This window comes from Pieris rapae, chromosome 10 (assembly GCF_905147795.1).
Source record: "Pieris rapae chromosome 10, ilPieRapa1.1, whole genome shotgun sequence".
Classification (NCBI taxonomy): Eukaryota; Metazoa; Arthropoda; class Insecta; order Lepidoptera; family Pieridae; genus Pieris; species Pieris rapae.
Window position 1 is genome coordinate 2,217,287 of NC_059518.1, and position 14,166 is coordinate 2,231,452.

The 14,166-nt window shown below is 33.1% G+C and overlaps 1 protein-coding gene across 2 annotated transcripts in view; it reads left to right on the plus strand.

Annotated features, from left to right (window-relative positions):
- LOC111000143 (ankyrin repeat and fibronectin type-III domain-containing protein 1) overlaps positions 1–14,166 on the plus strand; it is a 114,492-nt gene that overhangs the window by 66,198 nt on the left and 34,128 nt on the right. The gene's annotated exons all lie outside the window — the stretch shown is intronic.

Sequence of the window (14,166 nt, forward strand, 5' to 3'; positions counted from 1 at the left end):
ATCAAAAATTTCTTAGTTTTATTGATTGACTAATTGATATTTCTCGAAACCTAAACTTGGTACCCTTCAAAATAATTAATTTAATTAAGCTACGGCACTTAACTAATTATTGTTAGGATTTTGACCAAACTGAGTGGCGTTTAAATTGCCAATTCGACGGAACTTAATTTATTCATTCAATCAGATTACATCAATTTATAGCTAGTTTCAAATTGTTAATTTCATCATTCAATTGATTGTATTTGTGCCTACCGAACGATTATTGCCTGGATTGAATATCCAAAATACCGATTTTGTCGTGTATTTGTGAAAAAATTCTCCTCCAACTTTAATTATGTTCCCTTTGGAATAGAGACACTTAGGCCGTTGGGTTCAAGTGCACAGGCTCTCTATGTCGGATATAAGCCCGGGTCCTTTGGGTAGAATGCCTAGCAAACCCCGAGGCCCCATCTCAAGGGCTTGTGAAGGGCTGAGGTGTTTTTAGTGGATGGGGTCTCGCTACCCCTCTGAACACCAGAGGCATTTGAGTGTAGACTCAGCCCCACAGTCCCCGCGTCAAGCTCGACATTCTTGATGCGGGCCTGCGTAAGTGCATTTTCACCTCATTAAAAAAAGGTAGATAGTACCGGTGACCCCAGTAGAGCTGATGCGTTCCTCGCTGAACGAATAAGTATCGAAATATAGAATTGCTGCCAGCATTAAAGGTACACTACAGAGACCAAAGTTTTAAATATGTTTTAATTTCCTATGTATCAATTTGTTAATTATTATTACTATGTTAGGAACCAATAAAAAATATTAATTTATTTTAATATTGCAATTTTATCTATTAAAACCATTTCTCGGTCATTAACAACTATTACACAAAAGCTCATTTGCTTTTTGCTCGTAATATCCCAATGGGAACTCAATTCTGAGAACTTGAAGCAATTGTTTTTCCCAGAATTGCACAGGTAGGGTTTACAATTTCCACTTTTTAGTATTAGTATTGCAACATGTTCCTGTATGGTTTAGCTTTAGGCGAGTTTACGTTCGAAGATCGATTGGTTTTAAGCTACCGACCCTGGGTCAACAGCCCACTCGAACAACATAATTGCTTCGAATACGTAACTTCAACTTTATCGATAAAAAAAGTGTATACAGCTTGTATAAAACATGTATAAAAGGATAAAATATATTGTAATTTCTATAATAGATCATTTATATTATTTTAACTTAAAAAATAATACTCGAAACAGAACTAATCTAAGCGATGACTTTTTAACAACAAACTTCCAAGCAACATTAGAAAATTAACACTGAATAAATTCAAAACTCTCGTTAAACATAAATGTATCCTTGAAGCTCTTTACAAATTTACCTATTATTTAAATTATCCTAATCCTTGGGATTAATTTGCTCCAGTTCAATAAAATTGTGTAACACAAAACTTGGCGTTTAAAAAAAGTGACTGAGAGTTTCTTTTTGCCCGCACAACGCTCTTTACTTGCGAACTGGTAGTAAATGTAAATTTAGAATTAATTTAACATCTTTTTTGTTGTCATTCATAAGTATAATTGAATCCTATATGAATAAAATTATTTTGAGTTTGAGTTTCCTTTTGGAAAACCCCGAGACGGTTTCGGCGAATATGATATGAAATTATATCTAGTCCATAAACAACTCCATAACTAAGTTTTATCAACAAACTCGCCTCTTAAATAGGTACTGCCAAGATGTCTAGCTTCTAAGAAGCACCACATTAAAATGCACGAAGTTATTCTACGAAGATATAAATAGACCCGACATTTCGCATACATTAAGCATTTCATTTCTTCATAATGACGTAATTCTCTACCGAATAATCTAATTATTAATAAGCTTATGAATAATATTAGTTAATTATTTTTTAATGTGATGCGGTTTATAGTTTCGGAATACTGCTTTTCGAAACAAATAAATTTCTCTTTTGTCGGTCACTCGTATCTAAAGGCGAGAAGAACATTCAGAGTCATGAATTACTTTTCGGAAGCGGGATCTCGCTTAGATGGTAAGAATAAATATGATTTTTTCTTGATTGGAAAACACATAAGTTTGAGAAGGTAATATCACTGCTATTTTTAAAAGTAAAAATGAAGCACTGATAAACATTACATACATAACATATTACTACGAACATTTAGCTAATAAAAGTCTTTAACATTATCCGATTAATTATATTTTGTAAAGTATAAACTCTATATATAACACACACGACGAAAGAGTCAAAAATTTTCGTCTGACGTCTTTTGCACCACTAATTGTGTAGTATTTTTTAATTTTATTCAAATTTACGATATTAAGGCATCTTCGTTCTAGAGCACGTGCCAGTAATTCTAAAATAAAGCGACAAAATAACCTACACAACTCTGCATTTTCAAATATTTTCGGCAACTGAAAAACTTTTTAGTATTTATAAGTTGTTGTTAATGAGGGTAGGTGTAATACTATATAAAGTGAGAGGGTATCATTGTATGGAAGACAAGCTAAACCAACCAAAGCCTGTTAAATCTATGGATGTTACACTATTATAAAATATGAGTAAAATGCGTGCAAAGCCGCGTCGTACCGCTAGTAATTAATAAATTATGTAGGAACATTACCATACTGTCTCAATCCTATTATGCAACGGTATTTGAAATTAAAATTATATTTACATGACATTATATTCATGTCCAGTGAACCGTGCTGACGTGTCGTGACAGAATTACGAACTAAAATGTGTAGAGAATTTCGTGATTATACGATATTTTGCTTTACGGCGAATTTGTGGGTGTAAAAATCACAGGCCATGGAAGCAGTAACATAGTGTGAATTGACAGTTTATTACCTATATTTATTCACTTGATCTGATATGATAGTACATGACGCTCGCCAACTCTAACATATCAGTACATAGGTACTTAAGTTAATGAGTATCGCAATACACCGAGGAACCAGCTTTAAGGTTAACAACAGGGACCAATCTTTTTAAACGTAGTTTAAGAAAAATTGTCTATACTGTATATCTGATTGTTATGATTACTTAAAAAAATAGATTTAATGTGACAAGCGCTAAGCGCAGGTTTACTGCTAGCCCCCCCCCCCCCCCCATTCCTCTTGTCAGCAAAAGTAAGCAAAGCTCTCAAAAATAATAGATAATGTGTAAAAAAGGAAATATTTAAAATTAAATCAAAGGCGCTCCTGCCCCCTATAGTGCTTACGTAATACTTTAACGGCCACTTATAGCCAAACATAAGAGACACGAAGAGAAACGATTTGATTCATATATTATTAAAACCTAAAGGAAAATCGATTTCCATGTGAGGGGAGCAACTATGGATATCCCGGCGTAGTTCGTTAATCAGGATATCGGTCAGTTCTGGCCACAGTTTCTGAGAGTAAACAAATTGTCCTACGTTAGTATTACGCAATAACTGTAAAATATTCATATAAGTTACAGTAGTAACAAATTTAGAGGCTATGTAGACATTTTTAATTTATTACGTAATTAGCAAGCACGCACAGGGCGTTAGCAGTATATTTCTATATATAAAAATTAAATTTTGCACATAGTATTGTCTTTTATTAACATAACTTTTACACATTTAAAGAAAAAGTATATCTTAATTTATTTATTATTAAGGTATTTTTACATTACATAGTCCTACGTATATTGGGATGGTGAGCATAAGCCTGAAGGTTTAATTCTGGGCGAATTATATTGGTGTCAGGCGTGAGTATGAATCTGTCCAATGTCTGAGCGGCCATGGGAACAGATCACTTACATTATGTTCTCTCTTTTTCTCTCATTCTCGACTTTTTTTCTTACGTCGTTGATGTTATGGTGTAAACATGCCATTCTTCCCCACTATAAAGTCTTAATTAAAATGAATAAAAACCTCTTTTGCGCATCCTAAATGCTTTACCAATATCGCTTTTCAGGATCAAGTATTAAATATACGAAAATCAAGCTTCCCGCATATCGACTATGAAATGTATTATGACGCCGCTTTACGGTTTATACAGAAATAATAAAGGAATTTATTACTATAATAATCAACTTGATATTTATATTTAAATTTCGTAATAACTACTGCAACTAACACATAGTCAGAACTTTCCGTATAATAAATTGAGTTATATACTGTGTAAATTGTGAGATATAAAAGCGAAAGCTGGAGATTATAGCGACCTAGAGGCTTCTACGGTCTGTTATTTCAGCTTTAAAACAAATTGCAGACGTTTTTCTTGCAATGACATAATCTTTTTCTATGTTTCACTTTACCACGTAGTTTTGAGATTTAACGAATTCGTGTCAAATCTAGATTTTGTCATCAAGTTATTAGAATAATTAATACGTAAGTAATTTTAATAGAGAACAAAATTAATTATTACACTTTTGTTTGCTTACTAAATAGTTACAATGACTTAATTTAGCCTAGAAAGATTTTAACGAAATGCCCCATCAGTAAATTGATTTCAAGACGTATGTTAATCGTAACTATTACATAGTTAATTAAACTTCTTTACAATGAATAAATTAATTAAACTATTTACATTACACAGCGTTTTGAATCCTTTGCAGCTTTCGTGACATGTCAGGAGAAGACATCATATCCCAGAATATTAAAAATAAATTTAATCCAGTGGCGCTACAACCCAAAACTCCTCTCGTCCAGGATGGAAAAGACGGAGGAAAAAACCGTTAGACATGGCTGTATGGACTTAGTCTTTTGCCTTTCCCATTAGGGATAAATTAATATCATCATCATCAACCAAAACGGGACCTGGCCTCAGAATACACCCGTTTCATTGTTAATTTTTATTTCATAGACGGGTAGGTTCAGCCTTCTGTATCTGACACATCGTTTGTTTAAGTTTAACACATGCTACTCCTATCCACGTTCACCGACACTGAGTAAGAGCTAATAGTGAACATATAAAATTCCATTACACAGTCGCGATTCGATCGCAGGACCTCAGATGAGGGTTGCACAATAAACCACTTGCCCAATACTTCTCTGTTAAAAAATATCAACAATAATAATAATTATTATTTATTTATTTTTCTCCCTTAAACATTAACAATAATAATTAATAATACAGTGACGGTATTGGGAGACTGGTTTCCAAACTAGGTAACTAAGAACCTGTGATATGGATAACCAGGCTTCCATTCCATGGAAATACCGTCCAATACCTTTATACTTCTGTAGAATTATGTTCCAAAGTGCCCAACAAACTATTCGCTTCCTCCACTTTATTTGTATATTTACGAACAAAGCGACGAGTCTCATTGATTAAGCGACATAAATTCATTTCTAGTACAATCAGTTTGGCGTATCTCGACACGATAACGGACAGACAGCTTTGCATACATTTACATCTCATTTGAGTATTTACGAACGCGATTGCGCCCTAAAATCACTACTATTTGTCTTTAGGAGGCTTTGGTTACAATTTTTCGTTACATTGTTCGGTTATCTTTAACGTAGTTTTAATAAGATTTTTTTATGCAAATAACGTTATATTAGTTTGTAGTGGTCAACATCGAAGGAGGCCTTCACTTCTTACATATAAGTAAAATACTATAATAACCAAAGGAACTTTAATTATTTCTGAGGAAATTATCTTTATTATATATAAGTTAAAGTTACATAATGCGCCTTCATTTATGCTTAACGGTTAAGCGTCCTCCAAGCACGAGTTTTGACTTCGAACCAGCTTCGTGTTGTGTTGTGGCTGAGCCTCTTGTGTCAGGCACAACGTCTTATAATAAATAAATAAGACTTTTTTAATCCACGTATTATTGACATGAAGAGTAACAGACAGACAGAGTAACAAACAGAAACAGTGGCGGAGAGTTTATTGCCAGTTCTTCTCTTCCGTTCTACGCCATTGATTGAATGAGATCTGGCAGTAAATGTAATTTAGAAGCATTTAATTAATGTATTTTTTGACGTTCTATTACCTATATGAAACGATTTTGACATTGACTTTGACAAACATTTAACAAAAATTTTAAATAAATTGTACAACTCTAAGATGCAGCCCCTGTCCTTCTCCTAGGTTTTCCACCCTATTTTATTATGTGCCATCGTCATCCAATTTTTTCCCAGATACCCTTTCAATCAGCCCATCGCTTTATTGGTCTGCCCTTGTTCCTATTTTCTTTTGGACCAGTCCATTCGGTTACTGTTTTAAACCATCTGTCATCTGCCTGCCCATCTCCATGTAAATTGTATGTAGCTCAAAGAAAACCTATGCTTACACCAAAATCTATAACAGTAGTATTGAATTATTATATAGTTAATAAAAGGCCCTGTGACTAGTGCTTCTAATGAATTTGCTATATTTGTTTTAAAATAATTTTTGTTTCAGGATTTGCTTTTTTAAAAGAGTACCGAGAGTTTTTTACGCCGGTTTTTTCTCTCGGCCTACACCCTTTGTCTTCTATGCCGATAGGGAGGACGCCTTCAGATTCAAATTTAATGACGTGGAATATAATATATTAAATATGAACAGTCGAACTGTATTCAATTCTATAACACAACCGTTTAAGTGGCACAAGTGATATCGCGTGCACAATTGGTTCACTTTCATGTCTGTTTTGGGGTCGAGTAGCGGTCAATCACTCACATACCAAATGCATAAGACATGGAATTTATCATACATACTATAGGTAGACATAACGTTCGTATTACCTAAATGTGTTCGCATTTTTAACGCATTGTATGGCCTATGTCACTGAATTATTGTTCAGGGGTCGTCCATGTATAACGCAGTAGCAGATTTACTATATTTAAAATTGGTTAAATTTCAACCAATTTTAAATAATAGTACATAAACGTGTTTTATTAATTTTTGTAGAAATCCTCAATGCAATCCATTTGCATTTCATTTTCAAACTTTGACAATGTGTGCGTAAAAAAGTAAATAATTACTGTTGACTTAATAACCAAATAAAAAAAACGATCCCCCCTCCACCCCATTAGTGCTTACGTTATACTAGTATTGTACAATTTCTTAACCTACATCGTAATAATAATAATAGATAAATAAAAAATTTAAACAAATTTAAAAAATTGTTCCCTGTGGCAGTCCTTGTACCATTAATGCTGGCAGCATTTCTATTTCATGCGATACCTATTCGTTGAGCAGCCGTTTCTTATTTTCCAACTTCAAAAAATAACAATTTAAATCCTTAAAAATATCATATTATAATTTCCTTATAAATAACGTCAATCAGCTACGTAGCAAATACGATTAATATTTAACACTATCCACAGAAACCACCATATATATACATTTTGTTAACGCTTTGCTACATTCAATATATTACCGTTATTGTAAGGTCTAACAGCCGTGATCAGTGAACTATGCTAATCTTTTATAGAAGGTAAAATATTATGTCTAAACACTATAAGGAATTGAAATATACAGGTAGACAAAATGTCGTGGATCAACCACAAAAGTCCATTTTCTTATAAAACACAAAATAAATTATAACTCTGCAGGGCTTGAGAACCTCCCGTAGATTTTTTTCCAGCTGATGACGTCATCTATCTCCTATTTTCGTTTGATCCACGACTTTTTGGCCACCTGTATAGGTAGCTTCAAAATACCTATGTGTTTATTAAAAATCAGCGGTTCCATAAGCGTTCCATATTCCTCACAAAACCTTAAAAAGTGTATACGTTAAGGATAAGCTGTTCCTTGGAGAGGAAGATGTGAGCTAATGTTTATTCATCACCAAAATGAAGGCGCCGGTTTACAGCGGCAATAGCTTCTATTTAAAACTGATTCAAAATCCAGGCATAAATTCTTTTTGAACCAGACCAACTCAAAACTCTACTACTAATGTTGCGGGTCAAAATTCTAACATATTGTATCAGAATTGACTACAATTACTCGAGCGAGATACACCAAATATTATCACGAAAGCGTTACTAGTTCATGATGGCACGTCATTATGATATCAATCAAGTATGTTGACGATGCTTAACGAACTAATAACACTGAATAATTGCTGTTTTACAATATAACATTGCGAGTATTGAACTGTAGACAATTGACAACTCACTGTTTATTTTCATGATAATTACCCACTAAAAATGGGTATCCATCGGCGATGACTGACCGTAGGCTCGGCTGTCCCCCTATATTATATAAAAATGTGCGCGTACTTTCACTTTGTCTTATAGTAAAATATAGGCAGGGTGTATTTTTTTAAATATAATAGGAGGCCAAACGAGCCTGTGGGACGTCTAAAAAGGGCAGTCATCGAAGCCCATATACACCCATTTTTAGTGGTTGCGTTTCCGCCCTTTGAGGGACGGTCAAACTTTGAATAGTAGTCTTATCTCTCAGGGGGTCCGACCGGGGGTCGATTCCACAGATCGCTAGTGTGGAAAAGATAACACATTCTTCTTCTTCTTCAAGTGCCTCTCCATTACTGGAGTTTGGCGGTCAGTTTTCTGAAACGTGTCTCGTCCTGCGCCAGATGTAACCTGTTCCGCATTTGCAATACCTGTCTACTTACTAACGTTGCGAAGCCATGACTTCTTCCCTCGACCAACACGCCTTTACTCTGGATTTTACCCATTATAATTAGTTGAAGGAGGAGTACATTGCACATTGACAATTCGGCAAGCCCTTTAAGCCAAGATTTAACTGAACAAGGTTGCTACTACCCCACACAGAAACATTCTCCAGTATTGATTCAATTTCGAAAACAAGTTTGTTACGGTTCTCATCGACTTCAGAGATATATTCGGATGGCCGAAAAATAATGTGTCGATGGTGCTGTCGTCTGCATCAACAGTTCATTGATATGCAGAACGAACCATGTGGGCCATAGGACGCAGCCTGGTATTAAGCCCATTGATGATTTCATGGAAAGCAGTCACCTCCGAAATTTCTTCAAAACTGAGTCTTAGCAACCAAATGTTACTACAAAAAGCACAAAACGCGTGTATATAGATAGGTACCTAAATATAAAAAGAATTTTATTAAAAATCACCCAAACATGTACGTAACCGCTCAGACGGCTCGCCGACTACGTGAATAAGATTGCGGTCTCATTGCATACAAAGCGTACATTATCCCTTGTTCAGTGGCCAGTGTCGACTGACTCATATCACATACAAATTATATATTACGCACTTATCTTACTCCAGTCATTATATACATTTGGAAAAGAAAATGAACCGAGAAAGCCAAATTTTGGATATTACGTGGGGGAAAACTAGAAAAGCTTAAGTTCAAATTGTCAACCAAAATAACCTTGTGCAATTTCCGCCACCTTGAAAAAAGTGTTAAATTCATAATAACTTGGTTCCCCGTTGAGATACGAAAATTTTCAAAGAATACTTTTTTGCTGCTCTTTGCACGATCTACAATTAAGGTCCCATAATTTTTTTACGTATCGATCATCGTTATCGAGATATCGATAAAAAAAAACACAAATTTGGGGAGAAAAAATTTATAAATCTATAAATAATTTATATATAAATCCTGAAGTTAGGTAAAACTACAGTGTAGTGTTCGAAATTCAAACATTTAGTTTACATCGACTGTGTTCTTATTTTGAAATAATATCGCCTATTTTTTTTCTCAAATACAAAATAATATGTCGTTACTATTTTATATTCAAAAAAGGAATTTAATTTCATAATTACATCATGAATTACCGATTGCGAACATTCTTATTGTGTGAGGAATTCCACTTTTATTATTATCGACGTAAGAGTAGGATATTGTTTATGATTGTCCATAGATGGCGTTTTATGCTAATTAATTGAAGACGATAGGAAGTTCAAAGAATGACTTTCATTACCCGACAGCCCCTAATGCAGCAAGATCTTGATGTAAAATTATGTGAGTTACCAAAAACACGGGTTCCCATACAACTGTCGCTACATCTGTCGTTAAATGGTTCAGTGAGTGAGGTCATGGTTCATAGCACGGGGTTCACAAATTAATATTCTCGTTCGTTTATTAAAAGAGTGCTGTTTTGGCCACAGCTTGAGATGCTTGATCATTAAGTTGACCTGTTTTTGATTGATTCGTGTGTTCAGAGGACAGTTCGGGTCATTGACCGGCGTCCAGTTCCCAATATTAAGTCACCTGACACTTTCCCGGTATCACCTAATATTATGTTACAATATGCTTATACATATAATATAATATTACCCCAAATAATTAATACAAAATAAGTTGATTTAAACATCGTTTTAAACATGCACCTGAGTGGACTAGCGTTAAATTTTTTGACAATTTTGGGCCAAACATAAAACTTAAAAACATATAGTTTTTATTCATTCCTCAATTTTGTATATTTCTTATTAATTTTTGGGTAGCATGGTTTAGTATGTTTTTGATTTGATCAGCCCACCTCATACGTGTTTCAATATACAGTTACAGGCTTACTAGGATAAAAACTTCATGTTACAAAATCGTGTGAATCTCAGTCATCAGTACCAAATTATTATTTGTGTGCTTTTTTTATATTATATTTTATTATTAACTTGCAATGAGTACTTTCTAGTTCATATAGTGAACATCTTATGACCTCATTAGGTCGGGTGTTCGAGTCACTGTTGCACAAATGCAATTTTCTTTGTAATGTGCATTAGTATTTGTAAAACATTGTAGGGAAATTTTTCTCAAACCTAAACATCGATGACCTGTGTCAGACACTGAAGGCTGATCACTTATATATAAAATGTTATTTTCAATAATGAATGTAATTGAAGGTTAAGACTATTTTGGGTCGTAGCGCCATTATTTTATTATTATCGTAAACATCATAAGAGAACCAAATACTGGTCCCATCGATATAATAATTGACATATATGACACTTTCTAATAAGCAACTAAACTGTAGAATATGTATTTAAATCGGTTTCGAATAATTGGTAAAGGTAATTATTATGAATCCTAAACTTATTATTATGTAGGCTTATGAATTTAGACCAAATAAAGGAAGGTGTTGTCATTATTTATTTTAACACACATATATATATATATATATATATATATATATATATATGTAACTAAATCACGTAAGTAAAAGCTTAATAAACTTTCTTGGAAAGGTTTTGTCTAGAAAGCAATAAAGGCGGTATTACTTGAGCTTAACCACAAAGTTTTAGTACTAGCTTGGGACTAGCCCCGACGTGGGAATAACTAAGTTACATAGAAGAGGACGTTTGCCCCTTGTAAAATTTCTCGGGGAAAAACTGTAGGAGAATCTTAAGAATTTATTTCCAAGAATATGGTACAAAAATATTATGGTAGTACAATCTAAAGTTTGCATATTCTGCCACACATAATGGCGTGCAAATTAGTCTTAAAGGCAGAATAGAAATTACAGTATGAGTCATATTATTATATAAAATTCTTATATTATTTTATCACGACATCACCATGTTATTTAAATATATTATAATATTATCAACATAATACAAATTATAATGTTCTACGCCAATAATATTTAATAGAATTTTTATTTTCAAAAGTAGGCTTCACCTATTACTATATGTATACTTGTAAATAAACAAATTCACGTTAACATGCTATTAAATTATAACTGCAATTGTAAGAAAAAGTTACGGCTGGTGTAAATTAGAAATGTCTATTATATTGTCTAACAACCAGATATTTATTTACACAGCACTATATATATATAAAGTTTGGAGCACGGTAATGAGTTATAAGGGTACATTACTACGTATGTTTCAAGGACATCTTTCAAGGGAAGTGGAATTAGACTTTTAAATAAACGAGCTTTAAATGAGGTGACAGATACTAGACTTGACTGTAAATGTACGAACAGAAAAACAGAAATATACTTAGAAATCATGAATTTATTTAAATAAAATTAAGTTTATATCGTAGTAGTGTTTATCAAAGTCTTTATGCTTATTTGTTGAGACAGTATATATATATATATATATATATATATATATATATATATATATATATATAAATTTTTAATTTAAATTAGTTTGCGATATTAACATTGAAAGCCCTTCCAGAAACTGGGCGTGTCAAGTCTGCCAAGATAAAAAAATCTTAGTACTCCAAATAAGTATAACTTCTAACGCGTGTACATAGGTACACACAGATGTTTTTTCTGTCTTCGATTTCATGTTTGCCTATAAGTGCTTGTCAAATTAAATCTTATACATATTTTATTTTTCTTATGTTTCAATAGTGTATATCACTGATATACACTACCGAGCTTTCGCAAGCTTTTACAAATAAATGTACCATCTGAAAGAAACCATCAAACTTTCTTTTTTCTCTTTTTATTCTGCAACTTCCGATAGAGATAGCGATACCGATCCTTATTTTGTATGCAAATTCGATGTAGTTCTCTCAATATCAGTACTGCTGGGTGAAACCTTAGGAATTCATTGTTGAGGTCAGGATGATATCGCAATTTGAAATTACAGAGTAGAAGCCCGGATTAGACATTTCATTTCATTTCGTTCACCTGCAACTGCGCCACAGACGAGGTAAAATAACGTCCTCTGTGGCGTAAAAAGTATTTACTGCCTTCATAATTCTTTAAGTCTTTATTTTTAAGTATAAATCGCAAAAAAAACAAAATATATTATATTTCACGAGTTGAAAATCATAGGAAATCACAGTGATAAATCACTTAATGCCTTTTAATTATGATGAATAGCAGTTTGAATCGAGCGGAGCAAAAATGTCACGTCATGCAAGAGAAGTGTCATTGAACTCATTACGCTTTCTTATCCTGTCAGCTTTCGGGACAATACAGGCGGATGACTTTGATTATCTCAGTGACAGTTTATATAAGTTATACATATATATGCGTGAGTAAGGATTATTTTATTTGGATGAAATTAAAAAAACATCATGATCAGCCTCCTATGCGTGACGCACGCTGTCGACTTTTTCAGTCTAAGACAAGCTAGTTTCTTCACGGTGTTTTCTGAATGTCCATTTATGCACAGAATCGAACCTACGGCCTCAGGGATGAGAGTAGCATGAAGCCACTAGACCAACAAATTTAATAATACTATTTTATTACGACACCCATAGTATTGTTATGAAATATGATTTCAAATGAAAAATAACTCAATATAAATGTTTAGGATAAGGTTTCAAAGGGATATAAATAAATTTGAAAGGAAACAATTTGATTTATATGAATAAACCTTTTGTTTAGGAATTAATAATAAACGCTCTGAAGCAGAAAGGCCGAAAACACATAACCACAGGGCTTACCATGGATACACTTAATTGTATAAAGTTAAAACAAAGTTACAATGCTCTGTGAAGTTTATCCTCGCCAGAGTCGTTTAAAACATATTTTATGCATATTATTTTGTCTTTTAATTAACATATTGCCTAGTTAGTTAACTTGTGTGTATTTATTAAAGTGAAAGATTTTTATAGGCGTTGGAAAAAAATACCGTACCATTATTCGGTTACGCGTCACATTTATCTATTACGCGCCATCTATTTCTTGTCACACCACGGTTGATTCGAAGAGATTCGAAGCCATTAATAAAAAATAAAAATAATACCGATATCAATGATAGTTTTTTTTTCATAGAATAGGGGGCAAACGGGCAGGAGGCTCACCTGATGTTAAGTGATACCCGCCGCCCATGGACATTCTCGATGCTAGAGGGCTCGCGAGTGCGTTGCCGGCCTTTTAAGAATTTGTACGCTCTTTCCTTGAAGGACCCTAAGCCGAATTGTTAATAAACAAAGTTAATTATTTTATTAATTGTAATAGAATTACTATCAATAATTCTATTACAATTATTGATAGTAATAATTCTATTACAATTAATAAAACCCTATTGTTACAATTGACAATCGAAATAATACATTCAATTATTAAAATGATATATTAAATCAAGAATTAAATACGAATTTAATTCTTGCATTGTGTATCTAGAAATCAAATCTAACCCAAAAATTTAACATAAATTTGTCAGCAATAGATTTGACATTAAAGTAAATAGTAATGTGAGTAGAAGGACAAACACCTAAATATTCAAAGAAATTACGAATATTTAAATAAAATTATGTTCATATCGTAACAGTATTTATCGAAGGCTTAATATTTGTTGAGGTGGTCTAATGTAATATATGATTTTTCATTTATTTATTTGC